The following is a 5,955-nucleotide window of genomic DNA, read 5'->3' as shown; positions in this document are numbered from 1 at the left end:
CTCAATCTGTGTGTAAACATCATGTTAGAAGTGTATCTTTCACCTTATGCACTTATGGCCTTGGCTTCTTTGCAACATTTGTATAATTTAAATCCCTTTTTTGCTGGTCCAGCCTACTTACTGATTCATGGTTTTAACTATGTACCTTTCTTCCTCCTCATCTCCATCTTGAATGTTACCTTTTCGCTATATGCTCGAGCTCTTTTCTAAACACATCAGCAGGTTTAGATGTGCCATTTCCCTCTCCCTCCTCCCCATGCTGTTCCTCAAAGAACGGATGTTAGACTATAGTAATGCTCAGTCCTGAGCATTTAACCACTTTGCCTTTTCTTGGTTCCTTGCTTCACGTTTTATTTAGGGCTGTGCATGTGTTTTGCAACTCTTTTGTTGCAATTTCCATGCTGAGTCTAAAGATTTTGTATCATTTCATGTAGGGTCTTGCTGACTGGCTTCCTCATTTTTTTTAAATACACTTTTTACAGTTTGGTTTTGCATTCCTCTCATTTCCATTACTATTTCCCATAGGTTATTCCATAGGTAATTAAGTTATCCTGGCAGTTACATATATAGAATCACAGAATGGTTTGGGTTGGAAGGGACCTTAAAGATCATCTAGTTCCAACCCCCCTGCCATGGGCAGGGACACCTTCCACTAGACCAGGTTGCTCAAAGCCTCATCCAGCCTGGCCTTGGACACTTCCAGGGATGGGGCATCCACAACTTCCCTGGGCAACCTGTTCCAGTGCCTCACCACCCTCTCCAGGAAGAACTTCTTCCCAATGTCCAATCTAAATCTATGTTCTTTCAGTTTAACCCGTTTGCCCCTTTATCCTGTCACTACAGGCCCTTGTAAAAAGTCCCCCTCAGCTTCCTTGTAGCCCCTTCAGGTACTGGAAGGTGCTATAAGGTCTCCCTGGCGCCTTCTCTTCTCCAGGCTGAACAAGCCCAACTCTCTCAGCCTGTCCCCATAGCAGAGGTGCTCCAGCCCTCTGATCATCTTCGTGGCCTCTTCTAGACTCACTCCAACCAGTAGATAACTTTTTCATGTTGAGGGCTCCACAGCTGGATGCAGTACTGCAGGTGGGGTCTCACCAGAGCAGAGTAGAGGGGCAGAATCCCCTCCCTCAACCTGCTGGCCGCACTTCTCCTGATACAGCCCAGGATACGGCTGGCTTTCTGGGCTGCCAGCACACACAGCTGGCTCATGTTCAGCTTTTCATCCACCAGCACCCCCAAGTCCTTCTCCTCAGGGTTGCTCTCCATCCATTCTCCACCCAGCCTGCACTTGTGTTTGGGATTGCCCTGACAGGTGCAGGACCTTGCACCTGGTCACTCTGGATGGCATCCCTTCCCTCCCATATCTTCTCTATGTTACTTCAGTAATTTCTTTTAATTGAGTCTTCTATCACCACATCTGTAGGAGTTCTGACTACTCCTGATCACTTATCTGTGAAAATATCTGAGGTGTGGAAAATCTAGGTACTGTGGTCTGGGGTGAGACTGCTTTCCCACTTGCCTTTGATACATCCAGTATTTAGTGACTGGAGAACATCACAGAAAGAGGGCAGGTACGATGCTGTCTCAGCCTAGCCTCCCAGCCTCTGGGAATTGATGATTCAGTGCAGGACTGTGGCAGGCATGGAGCCTTTGTATTTTTTAATCATTAAAAATATTCCAGTGAACCCACTAATCATTTTTTTTCGAACACATAATCTTTTATCAGCAACAACATCCAGGATCAAACAGGTCTGTAACTTAATTACAAGCTGTGTGCAGAACTACTTTGTTAACTTTGAACCTGCTGCTACCTAGTTTTGTCTGATCCCATCCAGGTCTTGTTTTAGAAGAGAGGTACATAGTCACTCCCTCTTCATCTCCCACGGGGCACACCAGATTGCATAGATCTCTCTCTTCTCTGCCTTTCACTTTTGTTGTCCTTCTACAGGGTTGCAGATTCCTTATCTATTCACCCATGTGTGGAAGCTGTTGCACCTCTTTGATCAGCCCTGATGTTTTCCTCTGTGTTCTTGTTGAATAGAGAGAACTCAGAGATACTGAATAATTGCTTCTCTTCCACGGTACTTTTTGAAATGGGGTAAAATGTTCATTGTTCTCTGTGACCCCTCCGTGGCTGCTGGAAAGCTGCAGGAAGGGCAGGGAAGTGTTTGCACTCACACACCTCGTTCTGCTTGTCTTCAGACTTCCTGCCTAGATGCTTCCTGCTGTCAGTGGGATAATTTTTGCCCTTCAGACAATAAAGCTCTAACTGTATATGGGAACTTGGGAGTGCTTCCAAATTCCCATGTCTGGCTGTGCCCTCTGGCTACATCCCGTCCTATATTGCGATGAGATCCAGCATGCACCAGCACGGCTGCTGTCCTTGCTCTCTTGTTTCCATGGGAGGTAAACCCTGGGCATACAGCCCGTACAGGAGCTGTATGGGCTGCTGTCGTATGCACCACAGGTAGCTGTTCACTGAAATAAGGGGTAAACCGAAGGATTACCTTTCTGTGCACCACCTAGGAGGAGAGCCTCAACCCTGAGGGCAAAGGGATTTGTAAGGCTTCCATATTTGGCCCACAATAACAGGATCTCTTGACAAAAGATACTGCAGCAGAACTGGGGAGCAGGGAAGCCGGTAGGATACATGGGCTTGCAGATTCAAGACATCTAATAAATAAATCAATAGGATTGAATAAAAGTTATTTTAGAAAAAGAATAATTAGAGACCTGTGATTCCATCTGTCAGCTGAATGCTTTCTTGAAAGGAGACATGTTAATGTGATGACCAAAGCATCATCAAATTGAAAGATAATGTCCTGTTAACTTCAACTGCAATACTCTATGGCAAGTTAAAAAATGGCATTTGGGTGAGCGATACTAAGTACACAATCTTGTATCTGCTTTGTCTGGGTTTCTTGTGTCTTTTCAGATATAATATTCTCAAAAACTTTAAACCTTTGGTATATAGCAATAATATTTTAATCCAGCTTTGTAAAATAAATTGGCATGAGTTGGGTCTCATAGAAATGGGTCTTAAATGTATTCTTAAACTCAGGGGGTCCCTGAGTTCCAGGGACTCCCAGTTCACATCTAAGTCTGAACCAGGCATCATTTCTTCTTCAATTATTTTTCTGCAGGTATGAAATAAGTCTGTATGTTGTCTTTAATTGTCTTGCTAGTAGAGGAAGAAGCACCTAGAAGAAATAACTTTGACGTGTATTTGCTGTGAAAAATGTTTATTTGCTGTAACTGTCTCAAAAAAGTGTTTGGGTTTTTTTTTTTTTTAATACAAAGTGTAATATCTATTTACATTCACATAAAGATTCCTTAGTTCACAAATAGGCTTCTTGGTTTTGTTTTGGAGACAGTGGATTTTGTTCTCTGCTGCATTTCTGGACTGACGATCCTCTCTTTTTATAGCACAGGTAGAGCACAAACATGTGAACTTCCTCACGCTTCCTTGTCCACACATCTCAGCCTTGGCCTGAAAGGTTGCTTCTGCAAGCACGAGCGGAGCACAGCCTCACCTAGACACGCTCCTGAGGTTGTCAATGAGGGAAGCACATTAATTCATTAAGGAAGAGCTCTGTTTTTGTTGTTTATTCCCTTCACTGACAGACAGGCTTTAGCTTTTTTGATGACAAAGTGCTATTCTTAGCCGCCTTTGTCTTTTCTTCACTTCCTGATCCAATTCCTTTTTTTCTTCATTAACAGGTTTCATAGATATTTTATTTCTTATTCCCTAGTGCTGGGCAGTCAGACAAGTGTTGGGTTCCCTCTCCATCAGATACACACATACCATCCCCATTGCGTGTTTTTTGCAGTGGTTGCTCTTTTTTATACAGCTTTTTCCGTTCCACGGCGGTACGCAAGGCCTGAAGAATCAAATCTTTATTGTTCTGGACGTTGTAGTAACTTAGGTTCACCAGTTTGTCAAAATTCTCCTCTGAATAACTCAGATTGTTTATGTAATATGGACCGCAGGTATTGGCAACATCAACATCACCCTCTGCCATCTCTGAGGGACTACGTTTCACGCCTAAGGAGCAAACAATTACTTGGTTAATTAGCAAAGAGGGATTAGGGTCTGGGTGTTTCTCAAGCATGCACACAGTGGATCACAACCCAACATTTTCCCTCTACAGATGTTTTATTGCTGAGATATTTGGTGGGCAGCAGCGGGGTGGAGAAGCTGGTGGTGGTAAGGGCAGTAGGTGTTGATCTGGGTAGTCTTGGAAATGCCACGAGTGGCTCCTCTTTTGAGTACAGGAGGGTGAGACTCCCTGCCCCCTCCTCTAGCCCTGGGGTGAGCCATTAGTATGGTCCCCAAGTCCCCCTCAGGGCTGATGCTCTCACAGCCCTGGCCCCCACCTTGCTGCTGTCTCCCACGCATCACAGCACCCTACACTTCTAGCCAAGGTACAAGCAAATGGCAAGTACTCTTTTTCTCTTTCCTCCCCTTCGCCCAAAGCAAACAAGTGTAGCAAGGACCTCATGACAGCATGCTTTTTTTACAGGTAATGGGCCTGAAGCCACTGCCACTTTCTGTGCCTTCCATCTTCAATCCTACATTGTTTTATTTTCCTCACTACTATGCTTTCATGCCTTCAGAAACAGGGTGCTGAAAATACATGTGTTTCAGGGATTCAAACTTTCCTAAAGCACACCTGCCCTCTCAGCAACCTGACAGATATTCTTTCACCCACCAAAACCTAGCACATCCCCCAGCACAATCTGCTATGTGAGCTTTTGGTTCCTAATGGGAAGAATTATCAAAAAATTACAAAAAACAGATCTAAACCCCTAAATTCTATTAGCAAAACTGAAAGAATTCACAGAACCATTTTCTGGACATATCCCGGAAGCAGATGGCACAAACATTTACTGTAATTTCCTTGAGCTGCCTACTACTATAAACAACTACAGGCTTTATGTGAATTCAACAGTGAGAGTGAACCTGATATTCCCTGAATCACTAAGGTCAGGTATACTGAAAGAACTTTTCATGCCCGTTTCATCATCCCAGGATAATGAACATGTGCATTGCAGATCCAGGCAAAATAATTAGGCAGGTAGTTGCACAAGTGTCATTTCTGAAAATATTACACCCATCATATTTTATGACCTGAAGACAAATTAGATTATTTATTTTAATTCATTTGACAGTAGAAACCAGATCCAAATCTAATGCAGAAGTTGAATTGCAGGCTGTCACAGAGAAAATGTTCATAGGGACCCCCACAGTAGGTTGCTGGTACAGGGAGAAAAATACCCAAGGCTTACCATGGGAATTGCAAATCTCAACAAATTCATAGTTGCAGAAGATGTAAAAAAACATCTCCTCACTTGTTTTTCTAGGAGCTTCAAAAGTCACCTGTAATTCAAAATAATAGCTGATCTCAGCTTAGACCTGGCCATTTGCTCCAGAGAGTGACACTGTGAGGGTTTTGGTTTAGCTGCTGTTTTGGACACACCATCACTTACTGAGTTGGTGGAAATACATCTGTACACTAAACTAAGTAAATCCAACGTGCACTCTCTATGCTGAGGGTGTGTTTAAGTGCACAGTAGGCAAACTTGCCCTTCCTGAACTCAGCAGAAGTGAGCACTCTCCACCTGCACTTGGAGAGTGTAAGAAGCCCACTTGGCTGTATTAGTTTTGGCCTGACTCTGCTCTGATGAGACACAGCACATGGGCAGCATGAACTTATTCTACCTCTTAATACATGTAAAAAACAGGGTCTTGGAAGGTAAAAGGTCAATTCATTTGGTTAGATTCTGCATATGCCTCGGCTCTAATATATGCCTTTGACTGCTGAAGGACAGCTGAGGCTCCCACCCCTGGGCCAGAGACCTGAAGATGTGGAGATCCACTGCTGGGCATTAGCCTGTACACCTGACGTGAGAGCTCACTCTTGGTTTTTCCTTCACCATCGTTCTCACAGACCCCTC

At 43.9% G+C, this 5,955-nt stretch overlaps 1 pseudogene; it reads right to left on the bottom strand.

Annotated features, from left to right (window-relative positions):
• Positions 1–3,731: 3,731 nt before the first annotated feature.
• Positions 3,732–5,955, bottom strand: part of LOC104507153 — a 38,055-nt pseudogene continuing 35,831 nt past the window's right edge.

Source organism: Eurypyga helias, unplaced genomic scaffold (assembly GCF_000690775.1).
Source record: "Eurypyga helias isolate BGI_N326 unplaced genomic scaffold, ASM69077v1 scaffold41173, whole genome shotgun sequence".
In the NCBI taxonomy this organism is placed as follows: Eukaryota; Metazoa; Chordata; class Aves; order Eurypygiformes; family Eurypygidae; genus Eurypyga; species Eurypyga helias.
This window is presented reverse-complemented; position numbering and strand designations above follow the sequence as displayed.